Below are 14,876 nucleotides of genomic sequence, written 5' to 3' on the forward strand. Positions count from 1 at the left end.
GAGCGAGTGTTTAGTGCAGTGGGGGCCATAGTAACCCCAAGGAGAACTCACCTGTCCACCCTAAATGTGGAGAGACTGACATTTGTCAAGATGAATCAGGCGTGGATCAGCCAGGATTTCAACCCACCAATGCCTGACGCATCAGACTAGATCATCCATGGTGCCACACTAACACTTTGACAAAAGAGACTGGTTTCTTCTGCCTACCTGCCTCAGCTACTACTCTGATGCTGCCACCCGCCTGATGCCACACATCTGATTCCAAGTGCTCCTTCTTTCACCCACCTTCATCAGCGGCTACTGGTATTGCCACCCACCGCCCCACTCTGTCACCGGGTCACTTTCAGGTCTCTTGGTGCTGTTGCTGCTGCGATCTCCACACTATGTCACCTTGCTACTCTGTGGTCTCCTGATGCTGATTCTTCTGCCATCTCCACACTATGTCACATTGCCACTCTGTGGTCTCCTGATGCTGCTGCCATCTACTCACTATGTCATCTTGTCACTCTGTGGTATCCTGATGCTGCTGATACTGCCATATCCACACTGGTGACAAAACCATTCATCTGGATTTACCTATCTGTGTAACTATCACATAGGAAACCAATGGACTGAGATACACCCACCAGCACAAGGTAAACAGGAACTAGTAAGCTGTTATACACTCTACAGCGCAAGGTGAGCAGGAGACAAGTGAGCTGCGATACACTCCATATCCCGTAAACTGAACATCATGAAGTAAGATTTGAATGTGCCAACACGTGGGGCATGGGACGACACGGCAGGCACTAGATTTCTTACCCTCACGTTTAACCGTGAGTAACTAAGATACTTTTTGCACTATGGTATGCTGTATATAGTGAGGAACAGCAGGGGCAATATTCGAATTCGTGATATTTCACGAATATTTGGTATACGTGTAACTTTACATTTTAACAGGTCTGACTACTTATTAGTGATTGGTGCACTTAGTATTCTTGTGAACTTGTTACATCACAGCACTATGGGCCAGATTTATCATTAGTGCAAGTCAGAATAATGGAGTGAAAAAGTCGCAAAAAAATGCGCAAACGCTAAAACTGCGCACAATTTTTCTGCTCTGCACTATGCTCGCCAGTTTTCTGAAAGTGGGCGTGTTTTCTTATGTAAATGAATCTCTAGACAGATTTACTATTGGGACTATTTAAAAAGTCGCAAAAAAATGTGCAATTTCACTCCAGTGAGGACCATGCTTATCTTATGAGACTTTTTAATAGAACATGCAACTTTTTCGTAAAAACTTGCAACTTTTTCGTAAAGATGTGCGACTTTTGTAAAGCTGCTTACTGATGGATAACTGCTACCGTCAAAGGCCGATCATAAATCTGACTTGGCTAAAACTGACTTTAGCCATATGTGAAAGTGGAATGAGCTGTCAGAGTAATGATAAATCTGGCCCTATGTATGTATGTATGTAGCAAACATACATACAGGGAGTGCAGAATTATTAGGCAAGTTGTATTTTTGAGGATTAATTTTATTATTGAACAACAACCATGTTCTCAATGAACCCAAAAAACTCATTAATATCAAAGCTGAATATTTTTGGAAGTAGTTTTTAGTTTGTTTTTAGTTTTAGCTATTTTAGGGGGATATCTGTGTGTGCAGGTGACTATTACTGTACATAATTATTAGGCAACTTAACAAAAAACAAATATATACCCATTTCAATTATTTATTTTTACCAGTGAAACCAATATAACATCTCAACATTCACAAATATACATTTCTGACATTCAAAAACAAAACAAAAACAAATCAGTGACCAATATAGCCACCTTTCTTTGCAAGGACACTCAAAAGCCTGCCATCCATGGATTCTGTCAGTGTTTTGATCTGTTCACCATCAACATTGCGTGCAGCAGCAACCACAGCCTCCCAGACACTGTTCAGAGAGGTGTACTGTTTTCCCTCCTTGTAAATCTCACATTTGATGATGGACCACAGGTTCTCAATGGGGTTCAGATCAGGTGAACAAGGAGGCCATGTCATTAGATTTTCTTCTTTTATACCCTTTCTTGCCAGCCACGTTGTGGAGTACTTGGACGCGTGTGATGGAGCATTGTCCTGCATGAAAATCATGTTTTTCTTACCTTGCAGACTTCTTCCTGTACCACTGCTTGAAGAAGGTGTCTTCCAGAAACTGGTAGTAGGACTGGGAGTTGAGCTTGACTCCATCCTCAACCCAAAAAGGCCCCACAAGCTCATCTTTGATGATACCAGCCCAAACCAGTACTCCACCTCCACCTTGCTGGCGTCTGAGTCGGACTGGAGCTCTCTGCCCTTTACCAATCCAGCCATCTGGCCCATCAAGACTCACTCTTATTTCATCAGTCCATAAAACCTTTGAAAAATCAGTCTTGAGATATTTCTTGGCCCAGTCTTGACGTTTCAGCTTGTGTGTCTTGTTCAGTGATGGTCGTCTTTCAGCCTTTCTTACCTTGGCCATGTCTCTGAGTATTGCACACCTTGTGCTTTTGGGCACTCCAGTGATGTTGCAGCTCTGAAATATGGCCAAACTGGTGGCAAGTGGCATCTTGGCAGCTGCACGCTTGACTTTTCTCAGTTCATGGGCAGTTATTTTGCGCCTTGGTTTTTCCACACGCTTCTTGCGACCCTGTTGACTATTTTGAATGAAATGCTTGATTGTTCGATGATCACGCTTCAGAAGCTTTGCAATTTTAAGAGTGCTGCATCCCTCTGCAAGATATCTCACTATTTTTGACTTTTCTGAGCCTGTCAAGTCCTTCTTTTGACCCATTTTGCCAAAGGAAAGGAAGTTGCCTAATAATTATGCACACCTGATATAGGGTGTTGATGTCATTAGACCACACCCCTTCTCATTACAGAGATGCACATCACCTAATATGCTTAATTGGTAGTAGGCTTTCGAGCCTATACAGCTTGGAGTAAGACAACATGCATAAAGAGGATGATGTGGTCAAAATACTCATTTGCCTAATAATTCTGCACGTAGTGTACATACAGCACTATGTATGTAGCATGTATGTATGGACAGCAGAACCTATCAGCTTCACTATATCACTATCTAACCTACACTGACTATCTCCCACTAACTATCTGTATTATATATATAAGCTAACTAACTAACTAACTAACTAACTAACTAACTAACTATCTAATGTAATGACACAGCGAAGCACAGAGCACAGCAATGACACTGCTGTCTCTCTCAGAACTCCATAAAACTACAGAAAATGGCTTCTGGGGAGGTTCTTATATAGTAAGGGGTAGGCAACTTTCCTATTGGTTGCTAGGGATGTTGCTAAGCTCAGACAAAGACATTGCAGCCCTCTCATTGGACCACAAGCAAGAAGGGAGGTTACGGATAACAAAAAAGAAAAAAACTAGAATATTCAAAATTACGAATATATATCACTATATTCTAAATATTTGTGAATTCTTAAAGTGCCGATATTCACGATTAATATTCGCTATTTGAATATCATGCCCAGCACTACACAATTGAGAATTAGACATTACTTGACGGCGGATCGGTTGCGGGGAGGTCCTGATACTGTGCAGCGTTGTCTGCGCTGATCTCACAAACCTGGAACTGTCAATACTGTCTGCACTGATTTCACGAACCTGAAACAATAGGAACTGTTACTACTCGGTTTTACTAACATCTTGGAGACATTTACCTTACAATAATATGGACGCATGATTGTACCACAGTATAAGATGTAAGATAAATATATAGCCTGCAAAACCCTACAGCGAACGATACTGTGAACTGAACCCTGAGCGGTTTACCTTAGGTAATTTTACACTTATACACCATGTCAAATATAGTCACCTGCAATAAGGTATAATAATACCGCATCTACGGTTCAGCTCACAGCACTGATTGTCCATAAATACTGTGATATAGGGATATAATAGAACGCTGTACACACTTACCAGTTAGTGCGTCTTTTATCAATCCTGTTCTTAGCTGTCTTTAATTAAACAGAATTGACTGTAAAAGGTACCATATACAAGGAGATTGTTGATATCCTGATACTTTATATTTTTATTAATTTTTTACTTTATTTTTATCTTGATTTTTATTTTTATGTTTATTGTTTATTTATTTTTACTTTTTCATCTGTATTTATTTTTACTTTCATTTTTGTCCCTTTTTTATCCATGCCTCATTTTGTGGTTTCTAAATAAAATCTGGGATTTTATATATATATTCCCGCTCCATGTGATTTCATCTGTTGTGTGCCGATCATCCTACGGGAATTTATTTATATTTTTATTGACTAGTAGTGTTGATCGAGCACCGTAGTGCTCGGGGGCTCAGGCCGAACATATTGTGATATTCTGGTGCTTGACTGAGCACCCGATTATAATGGAAGTCAATGGGAGAACCCGAACATTAAACCAGGTACCCCCTGCTCTGAAGAGGGGATGGTGCCTGGTTCATAAGAAATGTCAGAAAGCCATGTCAGAAATTGTTGGTAACACCACCGAAATGGTTCTGCAACAGAATGGGAAGGATGTATGGATGCATCTTGGACTCGCTGGTCGCTGCTGGGAACTATGTTGGTGTCCGAATAGTACGCCACTTTTACATAATGACAATAATATGCACAAAACCAAGGGAAAAAAATTGATTTTAGAGGAAAAATGTATAGAAAACATTCTTTCCTGAATATTTACTTGTATATAAAGTGCAAATGCTCCCAAAAATTACAAGGAAGTGGCACTCCGACACACCCTTAATTACACATAAAGGAGGGCATCATACACACTCTTTAAAAATGATGATTGATGGCCTGCTGGTGACCCTCAAAAACATTAGGAGCAAGGGCCTGCTGATCTGACCATCTAAAACATTAGGGGCGGCGGCCTACTGCCACTTTGGTGACTAGTTAACCTGGGGACGATGCAACGTCCCCGTGGCGGTGGCGATCCATTCGAATGTCTGGCCTATTAACTTTCGATGTAATTGTCAGCTGAAAACCATTGTAAACTACGTGTAACGGGGAATCAGTGTTTGATTCCGGAGAGGGAGTCTGAGAAACGGCTACCACATCCAAGAAGGCAAGAGAGTGGCGTGCAAATCACACACTCCCGACTCGGGGAGGTAGTGACAATAATTAACAATACAGGACTCTTAAGATGCCCTGTTATTGGAATGAGTAATACAAAACTACAGGGAATGTCTCTGCAGTATTTTGGATGAGGAAATGTTATATAGGAGAGGCCCTGCTGCCGCTTTTGTTGACTAGATAACTTCTGCCTGATTGCACGTCCCCGTGACATCCACGATCCATTTTGATATCTTCCCTATCAACTTTCGATGTTCTTTTATGTGCCTAACATGGTGACCACCGGTAACTGGGAATCATTGTTCGATTTCATAGAGTGAGTCATATAAACGGTTACGGCTGCTACTTCAAAGCAAGGCAGCATGAGTTGCGGGCCTGCAGGTGAGCTGACCCTGTAAAATATTTTAGGTGCAGGCCTGCTGGTAAGCTGACCCTATAAAACATTATATGCGAGTGCCTGCGGATGAGCTGACCCTGTAAAACATTATATGCGAGGGCCTGCATGTGAGCTGACCCTGTAAAAGATTTGAGTTGCAGGCCTGCATGTAAGCTGACCCAGTAAAAGATTGTAGGTGTGGGCCTGCATGTGAGTTGATCCAGTAATAGATTTGAGTTGCAGACCTGCAGGTGAGATGACCCTGTAAAAGTGCCTTTATGTTCATCAGCATTCCTCTGTCGAAGTCATGGTCAATCCAGGTCTTGTTCATTTTTATATGAGTCAACCTGTCAGCATTTTCAGTTGACAGGCGGATACGCTTATCTGTTATAATGCCACCAGCAGCACTAAATACCTGCTCAGACAAAACTCTGGCAGCAGGGTAGGCCAGCACCTCCAAATTGTAGAGCGCCAGTTCATGCCACGTTTCCAGCTTGGACATCCAGTAGTTGTAAGGCACTGACTGATCAATGAGGACGCTGACACGGTCTGCTATGTACTGAGCCAACCCAAAAACAAAACCATTAACCACAAAGAAAAGTGGGAGACACACATATAAAATATATGTAATTTATTAAGACATGATCACATAACAAACAATATATGAGACATAAGGCACAAGTGTACAGGTGTGTGAGTGGGGGGGGAGACATACAACCTCTCTCCCAAACACCCAGCTGGCAGGATAAAAGATGTCACAGCCCTAGGACCTCCTGAGGAAGCCTCTTCAGATGAAACGTACGTCGAGGTGCAGCTTTTGGTCACATGCTCTGGGTCCAGCATATCATGGGTAATACATGTTCTGTTGTTTTGTTCAGTTAGTTATTACATTTCTTTTCATATCTTTATTACCACCTGCACTTGGCACACTTGCCTCTGTCTGTATTTTACAGTTCAATGGCTATGTGCGTACCTTATTCGGCCATCCCGGGTCTTTGGGTGGGTTAGTTTGCCTTGTGCTATTTGTACATTTTTTTATTTATCTTTCTGTGCATGCAACATACATACCAGTACTTGTTACTTTGAGTGAACCTACAGTTCTCACAATTTTCATGCTGATGTATACCTAGGTTGTTCTAACGGTCTGCTATGTACTCCTTCATCATCTTCCAAAAATGTTCTCTCCTTGTAGCAGTAGGCCGCACATCAGGGTGAGGGTGCTGGCAGGGTGTCATGAACTGTCCCAGGCTTTGGAGAGTGTCGCCCTGCCTCTTGGAAATGCTGTATGTTCCCCTTGCCTCCCCTCCTCAGTTGGCCAAGGAAGTACAGACTCTGCCGCCAGCGTTGTCAGATGGAAAATTTTGGAGCAATTTTTCAACAAGGATCTTCTGGCATTGCACCATTTTGCTCGTCTTCTCCACCAGAGGAATGAGAGATGAGAAGTCCTCTTTGTAGCGGGGGTTGAGAAAGGTGAACAACCAGTAATCCGAGTTGTTTAAAATGCGTATAACGTGCGGGTTTGTGGGAAAGGCAGCCTAACATGAAGTCAGCCATGTGTGCCAGAGTACCAACAGACGAGACTTTGCTGTCGTCATTGGGAGGATCACTCTCAATCTCCTCATTCGTCTTCTGCCCACCCATGCAGAACAGATGTAATTAAACTTCCATGGGTACAACCCTTTTTAGCTGAGGCAACCTCCTCCTCCTCTTTTTCAGCCTCCAATTCGCGCTGAAAAGACCAACTGGAGTTGTCTGGCTATCATCAACCTGTGAAATCTCTGCCCCAATTTCCACCTCTTCCACATGCAAAGCGTTGTCCTTATTTGTGAGCAGCGAGCGTTTGAGAAGACACAGAAGTGGGATGGTTACGCTGATAATAGCATTATCGCCGCTCACCATCTGTGTTGATTCCTTAAAGGGGTTATCCCATCATAATGATCACTGTTAAATCTGTTAATGATTTGACAGTGATCATTTTTGTAAATATACTTTATTAACAAATCCCCACCGATTAGGATAAAATTCATACCCACTTACCTGATTGTTGTGACTCGGTCTCAGTGGTTACGACCACTGCTCTTCTCCAAAAGCCGGAAGGTCGCGCTTGCCCAGAAGACGACTCCTTTTCTCCCGGCCGGTCCGCTCGCTGTTCTGAACGCGCACGCTGCCGCGCATGCGCGACAGTGACTTCTTCCCAGCCAGAATAGTACAGAGCTGCGAACGCGCACGCCGGCTCTGTAGGAATAAGTCACCATTGCGCATGCGTGGCGGCGTGCGCATTCAGTCCAGCACGCGGCACGGCCGGGAGAAGACTTCAATCAAGATGAAGCCCGCCCCCAGCCAGAATCCAGGAAGTGAACGCGCGGTGGCAGCAGGTAAGTATAAAAACGCTAAGTGGGATAACCCCTTTAAAGGTCAGACATCCATGCCCACTCCTCACTTGTGAATAGCGGAAGCTGACTGGAAAGGCGACGACCATGTTGCAGCTGGTATTCCACAACTGCCCTCTGATCCTCACAAAGCCTTGCCAACATGTAGAACATGGAGTTCCAGCGCATGTTCACGTCGCACAACAGCCGGTTAGCTGGCAATTTCAAGCACTGCTGCAGCATTGACAGACCGGCTGAAGCTGTCGGTGACTTGCAGAAATGTGCACACATGTGGTACACCTTCTCCAGTAGCTCAGGCAAATTGGGGTATGTTTTTAGAAACCTCTGAACCACAAAGTTGAATACGTGGGCAAGGCATGGGTCTAAGGTTGCCCGCCACCAAGTTACGGCCATTATTAGACACAACCATGCCTGGTTCTATGTTGAGTCGCGAGAGCCACAGCTCAGTCTGGTCTCTTATCACCTGCCACAGCTCTGCAGTGGTGTGCTGTTTGTCACCTAGGCAGATCAGCTTAAGCACGGCCTGTTGCCGCTTCCCCACTGCAGTGCTACACTGCTTCCAGCTACCGACTGATGACTGACTGGTGCTGAATGCGTATAATTCAGAGGTGGAAGTGGAGGAGGCGGAGGAGGAGAAGTTGGGGTTGGAGCCACTAACGTAGATGGTGGCGGAAACCCTGATTGAATTGGGGCCCACAATCCTTGGCATCGGTAGCACCTGTGCCATCCCAGGATACGAGTCACTCCCAGCCTCCACAACATTCACCCAGTGCGCCGTCAGGGAAATGTAGCGGTCCTGGCCGAAAGCACTTGTTCATGTGTCCGTAGTTAAGTGGGCCTTCCCAGTAACTGCGTTGGTCAAGGCACATGTGATGTTAAGGGACACAAGTTGGTGTAAGGCTGGCAAGGCACACCTTGAAAAATAGTGGCGGCTGGGAACTGCGTAACGAGGGACGGCTGCTGACATCAGGCTGCGGAAGGCCTCAGTGTCCACAAGCCTGACATTTGGACGCTGCGCTGGAACAGGGAAGCGGATGTGGTCGCTGATGGTGCTAGCGAAGGTCCAGGTGCAGGGTGGGAGGCATGCAGGCCAGCACATAACACAGAGGAAGAGGAGGCAGTGGTGTGACCCACAGACACAGATTGTAGACCCAGGCGTTCGGCCCACCTATTAGGGTGCTTTAATGCCATGTGGCGGATCATGCTGGTGGTGGTGAGGTTGCTAGTGTTCACGCCTGACTCATTTTGGTGTGGCATAGGTTGCAAACTACTATTCTTATGTCGTTCGCACTTTCCTCAAAAAAGCGGCATACTTCTGAACACCTACCCCTTGGCAAGGGAGATTTATGCAAGGGGTGCTCCGTGGAACAGTTGCGGGTCTGTTCGGTGGTGCCCGCCTTCTAACTTTTGCCACCCCACTGCCTCTTCCAGCCTGTTGCAGTGCTGTAGATCCCTACCCCTCTGTAATGCTCTCCTCGCTTGGCTTGTTGCCACCTTCCCAGGTTGGGTCAGTGACCTCGTTGTCCAGCACCTCCTCTTCCACTTCCTCACTCTGATCATCCTCCAGAGTTGTAATTGCGGTTGATTCATTGGCAACTGTGTCTCATAATCATCCATCTCATTAAACACTAATTGCCGTTCCCTAGCATCATGTTCTTGTGACTCTGGATGCTCAAGAGGTTGGGAATCGGGGCACAAGATCTCAGGTCCCATTTCAAGCGTTTTTTGCAAGAGGGCCAAATCAATTAATGGCGATGAAAAGAGGTCCTCGGAATATCCGAGTGTGGGATCACTTGTTTGGCCAGACTGTAAATGGTGGGAGGAAGGAGAATCAGGGTGAGTATTGTGTGGACTAGACTCCTGGCTAGTGATGGACGAACATCAGCCGAGAGGGTTCGCGAACGCAATCGCACTAACGCGATCAAATGTTTGCGAACCGCAAGTTCGCGGCGGGCCCCATTCACGTTAAAGGCAGGCGAACCTGGAATACCTTCAGGTCATATTTGCAGCCACCAAATACTTACTAGATGTGCACAAATAGTCCCACAACATGGACAGTGACATACCAGATGTATTATTCGAATTTGCGATCTCCATTCATTATTTTTTTCAATGCGAAATATCGGCAATGTAATTTTCGCCTATGCGCATGCGCAAAATATGTGCGGCCTACTACAGCAACTGGGTTTCCACCAGACCGAAGTTGAATGCGATCAGTAAAGATGGTTGGCAACAATTTTCGCGACGTTGAGGAAGAATTTCTGATCACTGTAAGTAATTTGACATTAAAGCAGTGTATTTGATTACATTTTACATGTATGTTATAACCATCACTGTATATGCAGATTGATTGTTTAAAAAAGCGCCATTGCAAAAATTCCTAATGATGCGATTAATTTTTTCGTGGTACACACAACTTCACATTTTATGAGGTCTCATGAGAGATTAGTGATTGGTGCACTAAGTATTGTTGTGAGAACTTGCCACTCCAGTACAGGCCCCCAAAATTAGCCAATAGGTATTCACCTGACAGCACACAACTTTGTAGGATTCTGTGGCTGTAGGGACATTAGGTGGTCACAGGATAAAAATGTAACTGTCGGCCAGTAGAGGCCCCAAAAATTAGCCAATAGGCGTTCACCTGACAGCAAAGAAATTTGGATTCTGTGGCTGGAGGTGCATTAGGCAGTCACAGGATAAAAATGTAACTGTTGACTAGTATAGACCTCAAAAATTAGCCAATACATTACAGGCCCCAAAAATTAGCCAATAGGCATTCACCTGACAGCAAAGAACTTTGGATTCTATGGCTTGAGGTACATTAGGCGGTCACAGTATTAAAATGTAACTGTCGACCAGTATAGACCCCAGAAATTAGCCAATAGGCATTCACCTGACAGCAAAGAACTTTGCTGTCAGGTGAATGCATTCAACAGACATAAAAGGCCTTTTATGCCGCTGTATTTACCTAAGACAGGGACCATGATTTGTTCTGGGTGGTGGCAGATATTTGTGGGCTGTTATGAGGAATTTCAATCAAACATGGTCGACTCGTCACATGTTTTGAATTCCTCCGAGATCCATGACTCATTTATTTTTAGAAATATGAGGTATTCCATACTGTCGTGAGCTAGGTGAGTGCGCTTATCGGTTACGATCCCCCCTGCGGCGCTGAACGTCCTTTTGGACAGGATATTGGACGAGGGGCAAGCCAACAGTTCCATGGCAAATTGCATATAACACCCCTGCTTCAATCTGTTTTTTGGGGGGCAACTGGTAAATCACACCAGTAGAAATTATTTGTTCCAATAGCGTTTAGCACTCTGTGTGGCTGCAGTATCACAGCAGAACCGCACACAATTGCTGCACAATACAATTGCACTATAATATACTTTCTATGTTATAATATTCTTTCTAAGTATATCACACCCCTCAGTATAGCACACCTATCAATAGCACACCTATACCAGTCCTTAAATGGACTTTTGCCACCCTATTGGCTAGCGTTTGGTGTCTCTAACAGTCTGTCCCTACTCCACACAGCAACCTCTCCCTACACTGGCAAAAGACTGAATGTAAAATGGCACCCAGATCAGGTTTATTTATAAGGTAGGGGGTATGTCCATGTGCTGAAACGTCTCAATTGGCTGTCCTGTACCACCTGATGGATGTGTCATGGGTCAGAGTTCTTCACAATGTAAAAGAATATGGCAGGCTTGAATATCGCCATATGTTCGCATGTTCGGCGAATCGCGACTGGGCAAAGTTCGCCTCGAACCGACCCCCGGGCGAACCGCAAGGCCATCACTACTCCTGGCTACCGAGACTGTACTTGGTGGAAGACAGGGTGGTGTTTAACCGACTGGAAGCACTATCTGCTGCAATCCAACCAACCACCTGCTCGCACTGCGCTGACTTCAAGAGTGGTGTCCTGTGCCGCCCTGCAAACTGGGACATGAAGCTAGGTACCTTGGGTGATTGTTTTCTTGTGCTCTGGCAGCAGGCTCTGTTTTAACGTGCCCAGGGCCACAGCCTCTGCGTGCACCATCAGCATCACAGCCACTTCCCCGTCCCTTAATGCTTGCCTTTTTCATATTAACCTCTTCTGGACACAGGGCGTACAGGTATGCCCTTATGTCCTGGTACTTAAGGACACAGGGCGTACATGTACGAACTTTGTATTTTCGATCACTGCTGTGCGGCTGGCAGTGGTCGGAACCCAGTGCCTGCTCAAATCATTGAGCAGGCACCTAGGCTAAATGCGCGGGGGGCTCCCGTGAACCCCCCATGACGGCGATCGCAGCAAACCACAGGTCAATTCAGACCTGCGGTTTGCTGCGCTTTCTGCAGTTTCTGATCCCCGCGGTCCCTGACCGCGGGGATCAGAAACTTTAGTATTCCTAAAATATATCTTTATCTCCCCCCTGCACCCCTGAGTGATTTTATCCCAGTGGAAGGTGCATGGGGAGGGTTGCGGGCGGTGCGGCAGGCGGGATCGCGATCCTCCGCCCCCCTCCCCTTGAATAATCGTTTGCGTGCAGTGGGTATACCAGGGTGTCAGCACATTGCTGACACCCTGGTATAAATGCTGACATCTGTGATGCGATGTCAGCCGTTTAACCCTTTCCATACCGTGGTCCGTACAGACCACTGTATGGAAGAGGTTAACAGTCAGGGAGCTCCCTCCCTCTCCCATCGGGGGGCTGCTGTGCCTTTGCAGCCCCCCGATGGGAGAGGGAGAGAGCCCCCAGACAGCCCCCAGACAGATCCCCTCCTTACTCTTCCCCGTCTGCGAAGTTGTGGCAGATGAGGAAGGTTCCCATGGCAACCTCTCAGGCATCCTGCTGTCCATGGTGCTGAACAGATCTGTGCTAAAGGCATAGATCTGTTCAGACAAAGTGTAAGTAAAATACAGTACAGTACACTATATAGTATACTGTACTGTATTATACAGACATCAGACCCACTGGATCTTCAAGAACCAAGTGGGTCTGGGGAAAAAAAATGGGGAAAAAAAATGTAAAAATCAAAAAACACATTTATCACTGATTAAAAACTTCACAAAAAGTGTAATAGCAAGCGATCAAAAAGTCATACGCACCCCAAAATAGTGCCAATCAAACCGTCATCTCATCCCGCAAAAATCATACCCTACCCAAGATAATCGCCCAAAAACTTAAAAAACTATGGCTCTCAGACTATGGAGACACTCAAACATGATTTTTTTTGTTTCAAAAATAAAATCATTGTGTAAAACTTACATAAATAAAAAAAAATTGTATACATATTAGGTATTGCCGCAACCGTGACAACGTGCTCTATAAAAATATTACATGATCTAACCTGTCAGATGAATGTTTAAAATAACAAAAAATAAAAACTGTGCCAAAACAGCAATTTCTTGTTACCTTGCCTCACAAAAAGTGTAATATAGAGCAACATATGTACCCTAAACTAGTGCCAACAATACTGCCACCCTATCCCGTAGTTTCTAAAATGGGGTAAATTTTGGGGAGTTTCTACTCTAGGGGTGCATCAGGGGGGCTTCAAATGGGACATTGTTTAAAAAAAAAACGGTCCAGCAAAATCTGCCTTCCAAAACCGTATAGCATTCCTTTCCTTCTGCACCCTGCCTTGTGCCCATACAGCGGTTTATTACCACATATCAGGTGTTTCTGTAAACTACAGAATCAGAGCCATAAATATTGAGTTTTGTTTGGCTGTTAACCCTTGCTTTGTAACTGGAAAAAAAATATTAAAATGCAAAATCTGCCAAAAAAGTGGAATTTTGAAATTGTATCTCTATTTTTCATTAAATCTTGTGGAACACCTAAAGGGTTAACAAAGTTTGTAAAATCAGTTTTGAATACCTTGAGGGGTGTAGTTTCTTAGGTGGGTCACTTTTATGGAGTTTCAACTCTAGGGGTGCATCAGGGGGGCTTTAAATGGGACATGGTGTCAAAAACAACAGTCCAGCAAAATCTGCCCTCCAAAAACCAAACGGCACACCTTTCACTCTATGCCCCGCTGTGTGGCCGTACAGTAGTTTACGGCCACATATGGGGTGTTTCTGTAAACGGCAGAGTCAGGGCAATAAAGATACAGTCTTGTTTGGCTGTTAACCCTTGCTTTGTTAGTGGAAAAAATGGGTTAAAATGGAAAATTTGGCAAAAAATCAAATTTCATCCCCATTTGCCAATAACTCTTGTGCAACATCTAAAGTGTTAACGAAGTTTGTAAAATCAGTTTTGAATACCTTGAGGGGTGTAGTTTATAGCATGGGGTCATTTTTGGGTGGTTTCTATTATGTAAGCCTCGCAAAGTGACTTCAGACCTGTAGTGGTCCCTAAAAATTGTTTTTTTGTAAATTTCTGAAAAATTTCAAGATTTGCTTCTAAACTTCTAAGCCTTGTAACATCCACAAAAAATAAAATATAATTCCCAAATGAATTCAAACATGAAGTATACATATGGGGAATGTAAAGTCATCACAATTTTTGGGGGTATTACTATGTATTACAGAAGTAGAGAAACTAAAACTTTGAAATTTGCAAATTTTTTCAAATTTTTGGTAAATTAGGTATTTTTTTATGCAAAAAAATAAACTTTTTGGACCCAATTTTAGCAGTGTCATGAAGTACAATATGTGAATCTCAGAACGGGCTAAGTCAAAGCGTTTTAAAGTTATCAGCACTTAAAGTGACACTGGTCAGATTTGCAAAAAATGGCCTGGTCCTTAAGGTGAAATAAGGCTGTGTCCTTAAGGGGTTAAATGTTATATGCCTGCTTGACACACAAGATGTGGCACGGATGTCACAGTTCACAGCAAGCACAGTATATGGAAAAAGTATGGAAAAGTATGGAAAAAAGAAAATAGATTTCACTTATATTTTTACTATCTCTTGTCCTGACACACACAGACACACTATTGCAGTGCAGATGTGACAATTCACTGCAGACACCTTTTATAGGCAAAGTGTCTATAAATTATGGAAAAAATATATTTGT

The sequence above is a fragment of the Bufo gargarizans genome, chromosome 2 (assembly GCF_014858855.1).
Source record: "Bufo gargarizans isolate SCDJY-AF-19 chromosome 2, ASM1485885v1, whole genome shotgun sequence".
Lineage (NCBI taxonomy): Eukaryota > Metazoa > Chordata > Amphibia > Anura > Bufonidae > Bufo > Bufo gargarizans.